The sequence below is a fragment of the Tachypleus tridentatus genome, chromosome 6 (assembly GCF_004210375.1).
Source record: "Tachypleus tridentatus isolate NWPU-2018 chromosome 6, ASM421037v1, whole genome shotgun sequence".
Lineage (NCBI taxonomy): Eukaryota > Metazoa > Arthropoda > Merostomata > Xiphosura > Limulidae > Tachypleus > Tachypleus tridentatus.
Genome location: NC_134830.1, coordinates 128,801,920 through 128,814,025, shown reverse-complemented (window position 1 = coordinate 128,814,025; position 12,106 = coordinate 128,801,920). Strand labels below are relative to the sequence as shown.

The window sequence follows — 12,106 nt, the reverse complement described above, 5'->3', positions numbered from 1 at the left end:
AAAATAGCGAATTTTACTTTTATTACTGTTATGAATTTCTTTCGCGTTCACTTATTATTCCTTATATCTCTTACTTCCACTATGAATGTTTAAAAACATTTATTAATTTAGATTGCTAACTTACCTTTCTCTCTAAATTTTATATCACGTTAGTATATTTGTAAAGTTTAACTTTCACAAGCTTCCTCTAGCGGTGACGTAATAATATTAATATTGTGAAAGATTATGTAGATTTATAACAACAGCCAGTCACGTGAGATTTAACTTTATGGTCTAACCACTAAACAACAACTATAACCAATGGTATTGAGAAGTTGTTTAATTTTAGAACATTGTGTAGCTTTCTGATGAATTGGATGCATGAAGAATGAATTTTAATACTAAACAAAATTTGCAAACAAATAACGTCAATAAAACAGGGATTTTGAAGGATTTTCGGTTATGACGTACACGTGTAGGATTCTATTTGCAGTTATTAGCAAAAGCGTTCTCCAAATCTGATGAACACTTACCATTTCAAACAGATTTGCAGATGTCCCACAAATACTGTTGATCGGTACTTAACTCATTACTCCCAAAGATACGTTTTGTCCACGCGTGCACCATTCGATATGCTGGAAGAGTTTGTTTGTTTGTTTGTTTTGGAATTTCGCACAAAGCTACTCGAGGGCTATCTGTGCTAGCCGTCCCTAATTTAGCAGTGTAAGACTAGAGGGAAGGCAGCTAGTCATCACCACCCACCGCCAACTCTTGGGCTACTCTTTTACCAACGAATAGTGGGATTGACCGTCACATTATAACGCCCCCACGGCTGGGAGAGCGAGCATGTTTGGCGCGACGGGGATTCGAACCCGTGATCCTCAGATTATGAGTTGAACGCCTTAACGCGCTAGGCCATGCCAGGCCCTATACTGGAAGAGATGGAGAAGAATTTCTTTCGTGTACAAGCCTTTTCAAGTGGTTTTTTAGGAGTCTAAGCACACCATCTCTTGGCCAAATATTTTTGTCACTGTACCGTTACAGCCCAAAACGATAAAAGTGTCTGTGTTAACGCTACTTTATCCTAGAAAGGAGACCAAATATATATTTACTGCTTCAAGACATTGGAATGATGTTACCAAGGTCGATCTAGTGTAGTTCTTGAATAAGAGTAATATGCTCTCACATATTAGTTTTAAGATAATATTTCATTCCCTGTTTCACCCTTATTCTTGTCTGATCCTATCGACCATCAAAGTACGATCTCTTACACTGACACGATGTGGCACTATTTTGCCAACTCAACTTATGTCTATTTATCACGTGTGGAGTATCTTATTTGTGAATAATGCTAAGACTTTGCATCACAGCATTAGTAGTAGCTGCTGAAGAAAAATCTGAAACACCCACCAGTCACAAGCCCTACCAAGCAAAGACATATTAGTTTTAATCTGATGTGATGTAGATGGAGGTTCCATTACTCAACCAGCATATGAGTTTGAAGTAATTTCTGACCCAGAATTGTTAAGCTTGACATTTTATCCTGATTCAAATGATGAAAAAGTTTCAAAATTATTCTGTCATACTCGTACTTGCTTCATCATCCAATATATTTTGACTTTTTATTTTACGTTCATACTACTTTCACAGTTTGTTTGTTTGTTTTTGGCTAGTTCTACATGAACTCCTCCAACACCCATTTTTATTTGTGGTCGATGGTCCTTTAAAACTCATTTGTCAGAAATATGAAATCGATGAATTACATCGCATTTTAAGATGTTGAAAAGCACTGGCAAGTAACTGTAACAAATAATTCCATTGTTTCATTGAGAATCTAAGATAGGTGTTCCACCTCTGTCAGTTGATTTCATCAAAGCCTAATATCTTTAATGACGCTTTAATATTTTTCGAATCAAGCTATGAGAAATGATAAGAACTGAAGCTATTTTCCACAGGTCTTCTACATTGGATGCTACTTCCTCAGCAATTTTAGCAACCCTTGGCTCAGTAGCTGATGGAAATGGCTTTACGTTTAGTCTTATAAATCTATAGTGTGAAAAAACATCTGCAGTTGTTTAGCTGCTTTCTTCTAGAGAGGAGACAATTGAATCAAAAATATCCTCACTGCTTCCAGACATTGGAATGATGTAGTCCAGGTAGATCTACTGTGGTTCTTTATGAAAAGAACTATCTTGTTTGCACTGTTCATGAAACGATTGATATTAGCCATTTAGATAAATTTTCTTTAATTATTTGCTTGTTTCTTAATGCCAGAATTATGACTTTTTAACTTGCTACAATTTATTAATAATTCGTATAACAGAGGATACTCTGATTGAAACTGCCACCTCAGTGAAATTAGTTGGCATCATCGTTTGGGTTTTTTCGTTTCTTATGTAGTAAAAAAGAATACAAAACTCAAACTTGTGCTATAATATTTACTGACATTCCCAGAACTTGTGATTCAGTCAAAAGAAACAGTTCCGATGACCCATTAAGGAGATATTTGGTATACCATTTTGATGAACTGAACTATCCTTACATAGGCAGTGCTTGATAATGTCTGCTTGATAATGTTGAGTAATTTGATAAATATGAAGTATGATGGAAATCTTCTCTCACTTCCGTTTAGTATTCTTTCTAACTTACTAGTGGAAAAGAAATGTGGACTTTGCTTTTTTATAAGCGACTACATCAACTAATTTGGCTAATTTTGTTCTACCATTTTCAAAAATTAATGTTTGTTGTTGTAATTTATTTTTAATTCTTTATTGCTCATTTATTATCACTTCTAACATTTAATTTAGCTATAAAATTTTGTTACATTAAAATGATAACTCACCTTCTAGCTAATCACGTTTATTTTGAAAATATATGCATGTATTATGAACCTCATATTACTAATGTAACAAAAGATTATGCAGGGTTAATTACCTATTTACTCTTAATAAATTAACCAAACATACTCGCCTTTTCAGCCGTGGGGGTGTTATAAAGGTACAGTCAATCCCATTATTCGCTGGTAAAAGAGTAGCCCCGGAGTTGGCGATGGGTGGTGATGACTAGCTGCTAAATTAGGGACGGCTAGCTCAGATATCCCTCATGTAGCTTTGGGCGAAACTCAAAACAAAAAAAAAAATCATTCTACTATCAATTCATCTATGGTTTGAGGTGCTGTTGATTATTTCGTCAGTTGATTACCAAGGAAGGAAGATCTCTCTTCCTAGGTGAAGTTTGGTTGGTGTGTCATCTGTAGATTTATTTATAGAAGTGTTAATGGATAGAGAAGATTCAGATAAATGATTATTTCAAATGTAAGCAGACATCATTCTACCTATATTTATATTTCCTCTTCGCTAACTTTAGACTGCAAATTATACGGAGTTGTAAAGCTATGTTTAATTCCCATAGCTTTACAAGTTTAATTCATCAAATCAGATACAAATTGTGGTTCTTTATTGCATACGACAGTCTTTGGAATACCATATCTGCACAAGTGTTAATTAATTAGTTGTTTCACAATCACCATTAGAGATATTTGTTTGAGAGGATATAATTCAACCCATTTATTGAAGTAATTGGCTATAACAAACAAATAATTATTCTGTAAATTAGATTTAGGATAAGGTTTTATGATGCCTACTCCTATTATTTTCCCAGGTTCCATTAGTTTAGTGCTTTGCATAAATCTAGCAGATTTCTTCTGATAAAATTTATTGGCTTCACTAAAATGCCATGACAACACAATTTTTAATGTCTTTCTCATAACAGGCCAATAATCACATCTGGATACTTTGCCTATTGTTTTTGTTTGTTTGTTTAGAATTAAGCACAAAGCTACACAATGGGCTATCTGTGCTCTGTTCACAACGGGTATCGAAACCTGGTTTTTAATGTGTAAGTCCGCAGACATACTACTGTGCCACTGGGGGCTGCCTATTGTTTATCGGCCAAAGGATGATTATGCAATTCTATTAACATCGTCAATTTCAATATTTTGGGAATAACCAGTTTGAATTCATCATTGATATCAACCTCTTTTGTGCAGTAAAGAACATTGTCATTCAAGGCACAGTGCTTGTATTTACTTACAATCTCTGCAACTATAGTAGAATCATTTTGTAACAGTGCAGTTTTCAAATGCATTTATATTCATCATCTTTGGCTTGTTTACTAGCCAGTTGTTTTTCAGTGTTAATACTGGCAACGGAAAAAAAAATCAGGTTATAACATACTGAGGTCCAGTTCTGATGTTTCTTCTAGGAAAATAATAGAATGTCTAGATAGGACAGCTGGTAATTAGTTGTTTTTTCCTTTTTATAAAATATTTCAAATATCAATTTCTGCGATTTAATGACCAATGCATCAGTCTACCAGTTAACTCTGAAGCTGTCTGAATTCATTTCAAGACAATATAGTCAGTTAGAACGGCAAATTCTTCTCCATCTAGATATATCCTAAATTTTTCTACGGCCCAAACTATGGCTAAACATCATAATTTTCTAGTAGTATAGTTTCTTTCTTCAGAGTTAAATGTTTTTCTGGCATATTCTACGACACCCTTCTGATCTAACACTTAAAGCATCAGAATGGAAAAAAAGTATTCACCTTTTCTTTGAAGATGTAAGACAGGATATTCATATAAATCCTGCTTTAAGTTTTCGGAATGCATCATCACACTTGGGGTTCTTTATCATCTGATACATTTTCTATGTAAATGACATAAAAATTTAGCAATTGTAATAAGATTTGAAATAAACTTATTGTACAAGGCACACTGAAGTATTTGTTTAATACAAACACTAAGTATAGTAAATATATAAAGTTTTTCAAAGAGTATATTTTTATTTTATAATGCCTAATATGAAAAAATCACCAGTTCAGTAATGTTATAAAAAGTGTGGTCAGAAAATAGTGAATCATATTACCAGATAGCACATACACAGGCTTGAGGCCCATAGCGGGAGTAAGCTAAAAGCAATATTTTGGTCGCAAACTTAGAAGACATGAATTCACAGGTTACAAACATGGCATGTTGAAAAAACTCCAATTGTGAGATAAAGCGCACAATGAAATGGACCAATGTCACAAAATAAGCAATTAACAGAACAATGACAAGAGAGAAGGTTGAATAATTCTAGTTCAAGAGTTTGTCATTTCCTAGGCTTATCTCCATACACTATACGTTAATTTTTCGAATGATTTCGCCAAAGATATAATATAAGAGCCAAAAATAAATTCTCTAAGGACCAATAACAAAGTGGATTTTGGTTACAGTCTAATGGAATAGGCTACTTGTTGCTGGAATATTCCACTTGCACCAACTGTGTTAAAAGAACTACTTTTAAAAGTAGATCTGTCAAACCTCTTGAACAATTAGAAAAACATTAACATTTAATTCCTACTCCAAACTTCAATTTCATTGTACTTATCATAACATTGCTCAGGGAAACTGTTCTGAATCCAGAAGACAGAAGACGATAGTATTCCAGAGTCTACAATATGTTTATCACACAAACTCCTTTAAGTATGATATTTCTGATCTAATTTAACAGTGTTTCACTTAAGGTTCAATAAAGTATAAAGAGAGAAATTATTATTAATACAGTTATAGAGATTATGACTGAAATAACTTCTCTTATTAACTTAGTTGATAACTTGACTGATATTGTATCTATGTTACCAGATATTATATTAGAAGGGCTTATCAAAGAACATCTAGACTAGTAGTAGTATCGTAAAACAACTTTGAGAGCTTCGGTATAAATGAACTGTTTAACAGTGCATAAATAAAAATGTTATCTGACCTGTTTTCAGCTGTCTTGGTGCGAGTTCTTTATTCCACACGCAAACTTCCTCGAGAAGGTGACTTCTGAGTTCTGCTCGTGAAAGCACGACCCAAAATCCAAATAAATTACTTTGTAACGAGTATAATCGAACCCAAAGACTAAGCCAACAGAGGTGGTCAGGGCACTCGAGTCGCAAGCTTCAGGTCATGGGTTTCAAATTCCCGTCCCATCAAATGTGCTCATTCTTTCAGCCATGAGGACATTATAATATGATAGTCTATCCCAATGAATAGTGATGATGATTAGCTGCTTTCCCTCTAGTCTTTCGCTACAAAATTAAAGATGGTTAGAACAGAGAACAGAGAGTCCTCATATAACTTTGCACGAAATACCAAACGACTAACCAAAGTCCACAGGCTAATCACACGCCCATTACAACACATACTTAATAATGTATACATTTTTTGCACTTTCTTTAACAGCCTTCACTTTGTCGTCATTCGTGTGTTATTCCCTCTGAAGCAAGATTAAATCCTAAATATTATACTTATGTTTGGCAAAATTTATTTTTGGAAACTTTTATAATAAGGTTAGTTGGACGGATCTTGTAGAAACCTAATTTAATGTTTTTCAAGTGTCGTTAAAGTGTGGGTGAAAACACTGTAATAGCCTTATAAAATTAAATGGCTCTTACTAAAGCCTTTGGAAGGTAACAGGCGTATTTTTAAAGCCACAAAGCATCACTTTACATAAACAGTCAATTATCAATTATGAAAGTGGTTTTGTGTCGATCCTCCATCTTAACACGTGTTTGCCAACATCCATTTGAGAAATGTAATGTACTTATACATATTACCCTTCACAAAGCATTCAATATATCATTTATATGAGGCAATGGACAGTGGTTAGATTCTGAAACTTGATTTAACATCCTATAGTTTATACATAACCTAAAATCATTAGTATTCTTATTTATAATAACTCCCAAAGAAGTCTAAGAGGAAGTGAAAGTTAAATAAACACATCATGGAGCATATCATCAATGACCATGTAGCACTTGTAATTTAGTAGAAGAATAATGAAAAGCACTGTCTCTTCATTAGCGGTTAGAATACCATTTTCAGACAAATATGCGAGGCCAGTTTTATTGTTAAAAATCTCTACATATTTCAATACAATAATTTTTAACTGTTCACAGTCTGTATTCTTTAAATCTGAACATTGTACTTCTTCATTCAGTAATAGCAACATTTGTTAACGGGTTCAGGATTGTTTTGTTTTAGTGATTGAAGTATAATCCAATAACATAAGCCATGTCCAAATATTTAATGAAACAAAACATTGGTCCACAATGCTATTTGCTTCAATATATCTGTAACACACGTTATTTTACTCCATGTTTTTAATTGAAGTTCGATAATTTCTCCTATTTTTCATTTACTATGGCCAAGTATTAATACGACATATTACGTTCACACCACTAATTTTTCGTGTTGGTTGTAGTTAAATATTTAATGGAGTTTTACTTTAACGGGACTCAAAACCTCCTTCTTTTATCACTCTTCTCGTTTTCTGACCGCTATCCTTGATTTCATTATTCCTATTTGATTGCAAGTATATCATCACACACCCCTCACGCCAAACATGCTCGCCCTTTCAGCCGTGAGGGTGTTATAATGTAACGGTCAATCCCACTATTCGTTGGTAAAAGTGTAGCCCAAGAGTTGGCGGTGGGTGGTGATGACTAGCTGCTTTCCCTCTGGTCTTACACTGCTAAACTAGGGACGGCTAGCGCAGATAGCCCTAGAGTAGCTTTGTGCGAAATTAAAAAACAAACAACCAATATCATCACACTGGTCTGTTATGGTGTTCATTTACGTTAATCATTTCATACTAACAATTTTTTTGTTTATTATTTCGGCGATACCCGTACTATTTCGTAAAGTTTAGCAGATCAAAAAAGATACGATAAACTTGCGTTGTAAGTATTTTCGTAAGAAAACGTGCAATTGTAATATTACACATTTCTCAATATCTCTTTTTTTTCTGTAGCCCCGTGTCACATGATTTATAAAATTTCACAATTTTCCAGATAAAGTCTCAACTAACTCCTTTGAAGAAGCGTGGTACTTTCGATTAATGAATTCCTTAGCAAATTCGTCTCAGTGTTCAAAAACAGTCTGATTCAAAAGCTTTCCGCCATTTTAATAGTTCTCCCTTTAAACAAGATTTCACTGTTTCTACTCCAGTATGTTTTGTATTGACTGCAGTGACGTAAATCGATTAATTTTTCATAGGACTATAGTTAGAATGAACTCTTAAATTTGAAATTGAGGAAGGGAGACTGTTTTTCTCTCTCTAGTAGATCAGTCACCATGCGCGTTAGCATTTCCATCTGTTCCATCAATATCAACACAGACTGTTTCAAACAGGCCATATCAGATCCGCTAACTCCAAAAGTAGTTCAGTTATTTTTCAACACTAGTTAACTTATTTTTAAATTAAATTAAACTATTGCTGAATTAATTACTGAACATGGAATTTAGAGAAAAAAAAAACACAATTCAAAGGCATATGTCTCTGTTCAGGCACTAATGTAACCTATTTAAATAACACACCATCACAACAAGGATTCAAAAACAACAACTAAAAAACGCTCCAAAACACTTATTAAACTATAACAACACTTGAAATAAAATTTAGCATTAACCAAACAAACAAAACAGTTAATAGACATGTGTCTGGCCAGAACCTGATACTAATGTCAATAAACAATAAAATATAAATATTAATTATTTAAAATAATGGAAGAAAAAGAAGAAGAAAAAACCCGATTAAAAAAACAAAATCCCAACAACAACAAAACAACATTTTCAAAACCATTTTCTGTAATAATAATAATGTTCACTAAATTACCCATGACTCAGCTTACGAAGCTCGTAGAAGAGTATTTATTAATTCCATTAGGTAATGAAACTACAACTCATTCACATAATACTTTGCTACATTAATAATAGTACCCTAATAGCAGTGTTATGTCTGCGGACTTACACTACCAGAAACTAGGCTTCGATACCCTTGATGGGTAGATCGCCAATAGCCCTTTGTGTAGCTTAATAACAAACAAGAAAAATATATATGTAAAAACGGCTCGTTTGGGTTGAGATTTTTTTTTTTTTTACGTAGAGGAGCGAACTACGTTTCGACCGTCTTCGTTCATCGTCAGGTTCATATTTATTTTTTTATACAAGTGGGTTTTCTCGTCATCACTAAATAATATTGATATCGTATCAGATATCTGATATCGTTGTGTTGAATAGATGCTCCTGTGGCGATTCAACTATTGTTTGTCTTGAATTTCGCGCAAAGCTACTCGAGGGCTATCTGCGCTGATCGTCTCTTATTTAGCAGTGTACCTGGCCATAGAGGGAAGGCAGCTAGTCATCACCACACACCGCCAACTCTTGGGCTACTATTCTACCAACGAACAGGGGAATTGACCGTAACATTATAACATCTCCACGGCTGAAAGAGCGAGCATGTTTGGCGTGACGAAGATTCGAACCTGCGACCCTCGGATTGCGAGTCGAGTGCCTTAACCACCTGAGCTAATCTGGTTGAAACCTCTTGGTACAAATTGTCTTCCATCTCATTATTCCATCGCACGTTTGGTTTTGTTCTTTTTGTAAACTTATTCTGACTTCTTGTAGTACCTTGTGATCAGTCTTTATATTCTCATATTTGATATGCTTTGTTACAACGAAAAACTCTTTCATAAAATGGCAAATGCTTCACGAGAACCATAATCTGTTTACTAAATAATTAGTTTGTAAACATCTTCAAACCAATATTTTTTATAAATGTCATTATTGCCTTGCTTAGAGCTTTATATAATTTTTGTACATAGTTATAACATAATTAGAATCTGGCTGAGGATTATCAGAAACCTTTTCTCTTGTACATTCGAAACAGTACTTACCAACTCTGATAACTTCCCATAGTTGGTTAGCATAAATTTCCTGATAATAGGTTTATCCTTCCGGTCATCCGAAACTTTCTAGCCATCTAAATACAGTATCTCTTATTTTCGCTTTTTGGATGTTTTATTCATCATATATCAGGAAACAGACATTCTCCAGCTTTTCGTCTGACACCCGTACAATGGCATCAACTTTCTAAGTTAAAAAAAATTAATTTCCTATGACGAAAATTATTTCACAGCCATATTTTGCTCGACTACAAATTTTCAATTCTTGCTGCACTAGGTGCAATTGGTGACTCAAATATCTTTGATATGAATGAAAATGATAGCACTGCCAGTGACACTAGTGAAAAGTTTGGAATTGAAGAATATGATGCAATGACATCACCAGTTTTGGATGATGGTGATAATTTTGCCCATGAGAATGAAAGTAAAAATGTCATATATGATGTTATTGATGGATTAATTGATATTTATTTTCAAGATTACGGGTGGAAATGGCGAAAGTGGTGACTATGTGACATAATTTTTAACTGTGACAAGGGTAAGAATAATGATGATCTTAAAGTTAAACTATAATTAGCGAACACAGGAACATTGGTTTCTTATTTTCACAATACATGGGTGTGAACAGCATAAATTACTGCTATCCAGAGCCTGCTTTGAGTAGCACCACAACCGTTTCATATAGTAGATGCTATTTCACATTTGTAGTTTGCTGACCAACTGATTTTTAAACTGTATTCAACACTTTGGGAATGGAATATCTAGAGCCAATTAAAACATTACGTTTGTGTCTATCACCATACACAATTCTTGTGTTGTCCATGAAAATGAGTAACCACTTGGAGTAGAACAATATATATACAAAATTCTCAAATGAGAAACAACATCTCGTTTACTGAAAGGAATTATATACTTGCTACCTTCTTAAGATTTTGATACATGTATGAAGTCACACGAGTGGTATTAGCTATTAATCACAGCAAAAATCAACAGGGAATGAATGCAATAAGTAAGCATTTTCGTTGTTAGTTATATCTTGCTCTTTTACTCAGTAGTCGGTTGCACATTTTCAAAGTAGGAATATTGCACTTACGTTAACATTTGTATTGTATCTCATAACCTAGACTCTTCGGATGACATCTTTTTTGCATTCATTATTTTCGTGTTTTTTTCATTTTTCCAATGACATTCAAATATTGAAAACCTTGTTGAATAGATTAATAATAATATCATTACCATTATTATTATGTCTATTTTATCGGCCATTGAGAGATCATAGCTGAAAATTTGGTGATGGACAGAATAATACAAAACAAGATGGCTGTGTGTTTGTAATTAAGGACAAAGCTACAGAATAGACTCTCTGTGCTCTGCCTACCACGGGTATCAAAACCCGAATTCTAGCGTTGTAAATTTGCAAACATACGTATATGTGTACCAGTGGAGAACGAAGACAAAATGAAACCAGTACACTTTGGTCCACTTCAGAGTTGTATGCTGCAGGAGCAAGCTCCAGATCCTGAAATTGGAGCTAAGTCTCGACATTTCAAAAACTATGTATGTAAAAAGTTACTCAATTTACTCATGAATTTAAGTGTCTTTCATAACCAAAGATCGACTTTTTTAGGTATACGTGTTTACAGGATAAGATGTACATAAGGCATTACAAAATTCAAGAATGTTAATTTTATATTTTTGTTTGAAGTTAAACACGAAACTAAACAAAGGGTTATCTGTGCTGTGCCCAGCAAGGATACCAAAACCTGGTCCCTACCGTTGTAAGTCCGTAGATATGCCGTTGTGTCTGTTTGCTTGTTTTGAATTTCGCGCAAAGCTACTCGAGGGCTATCTGCGCTAACCTTCCCTAATTTAGAGTGCGAGACTAGAGGGAAGACAACTAGTCATCACCACCCACCACCAACTCTTGGGATAACCTTTTACCAACGAATAATGGGATTGACTGTAACATTTTAATACCCTACGACTGAAAGGGCGAGCATATTTGGTGCGACGGGGATTCGAACCCACGACCATCAAATTACGAGTTGAGCGTCTTAATCACCTCGCCATGCCAGGCAGCAATTCCTGATTTCAAAATTTAAAATCTAGTGAAATTAGTGCACAAGTCAAGAAACTGGTGCGATTTATTCTCATCCCATGTATAATATTTACACATCATTACAGGCAAACAGAAGAGACAACACAGACCTTAATAATGATATAGTTGTCATTACAGAATACAAAATGTTTAAAATTAAAACTATCATGTTATTAACACGAAAAGTAATTTCTCACTTGAATACTGAAAAAGGTAGCTATCATGTTACCAAAACGTTTGGTTCTTATGACA

At 34.2% G+C, this 12,106-nt stretch overlaps 1 protein-coding gene across 2 annotated transcripts in view; it reads right to left on the bottom strand.

Moving 5' to 3' along the window:
• LOC143253638 (tetraspanin-17-like) overlaps nt 1–253 on the bottom strand; it is a 51,080-nt gene extending 50,827 nt beyond the window's left edge. Inside the window, exon 1 of one of the 2 annotated variants that reach the window (XM_076507818.1) lies at nt 125–253. The gene's annotated coding sequence lies outside the window, so the exon portion shown is untranslated. The remainder of the gene's footprint in view (nt 1–124) is intronic. The other variant, XM_076507819.1, reaches the window with a different exon arrangement.
• Nucleotides 254–12,106: the final 11,853 nt, after the last annotated feature.